Genomic DNA, 1,454 nt, shown 5'->3' on the forward strand with positions numbered 1-1,454 from the left:
TTTTCCTTCCATTAGTCAACGTTGGGCAACTTCTGTTTTGAAGTTCTTGAGAAGAGATAAAATAATTATAATTAGACATTGTAGCTAGTTGATTGAATGTTAACTATGTTATAATTAAAATGTTACAATCTGAAACACAAAAAAAAGAGTGTGGAAAAAACGATTTTAATGGTAAACGGTTTTTGGCCTCTCAAGCAGAGGATCGTGAGTTCGAACCAAGGCTCGCACCTCTTTAATTTTTCTGAATATACGTATAAGTAAAGTTACATACTGGCGAAGACATTCTGAAAGTATACAGTGCCCAGCAACAAATCCTGCGTGGACTTGAAACGATTAGATGATGTGAATGCTATAGATGTCAATATATTTATAGAAATGACACGTAAGCTCTATAATAGAGTTGTAAACAATATTCTAAAATATAAGTCACACATAATAAGAATAGCCAAGGTGTTTATTATCAGAATTATAACCAATGAGGATTGACAAAAATAGTGTCAGTTGTTAACCGTGGTGAAGCTACCGTAATTTGTTAATATCTTATCTATATATATAAAACAAAGTCGTGTTAGTTACACCATTTATAACTCAGAACGGCTAGACCAATTTTTATGATTTTTGTGTTTTTGATTTGTCTTCATCAGGAATAGGATAACAAGTATTAAAACATTGAAAAATTAACGAAAAAATAAAGAAATATCATTTTCCCGTACAAAATGTCCATGGGTTTCGTAACTGTCAAACGTTTAATGTTCAACGTCGATACGGTAAACTCTCTCCTCAAATTAAAGAACGTATTCAATTAATTGTACCCGCTAGATGGCGCTGTTGTTGGTAATGCAGAGTTTTTTCGGGTAGGACAACGTCTGCCGGGTCAGCTAGTTATTTTATAAGGACGTGCGTGATGCTTAATATATTCAGATCCGAAAGTGCATCGGGTCGCTAGTAAAAAGACTAGATCAAAAAAAAACCATACAGATCATAGTTTAGGTAGGTATATTGCAGTATAAACTTGTCCGGGAGACGAGCTGTCGGTAGGCCTCCAACAAGATGGAGCGACGACCTGGTTATGCGGAAAGCACAAGACCGGTCTGAGTGGAGTGGAGGGCCTTGGGGGAGGCCTATGTCCAGCAGTTGACGTCTTTCGGCTGATGATGATAAACTTGTCGCAAATTATCGTTATGTAGTCCACATCTCAAAATGACTACATGTTACTTACTAGTCAATCTAATAAAAAAAAGTGTTGTGACGCTTCTTCGCTCGCTTGACTCGCGCGCAGTAGGGTCACAGTTCAATCTAAACAATCCTCGCTTCGCTCGTCGTCGTATCTAACGGAGCTTCATAAGTGCTTGTTATAGCCTAAATTGAATAAAGATATTTTGACTTATTTTGACTTTGAGCTACCTGATGTGACCATGAACGACGCATTCTTACTAAGATGTAGCTCATGTCTA

The sequence above is a fragment of the Choristoneura fumiferana genome, chromosome 6 (assembly GCF_025370935.1).
Source record: "Choristoneura fumiferana chromosome 6, NRCan_CFum_1, whole genome shotgun sequence".
NCBI classification, from domain to species: Eukaryota; Metazoa; Arthropoda; class Insecta; order Lepidoptera; family Tortricidae; genus Choristoneura; species Choristoneura fumiferana.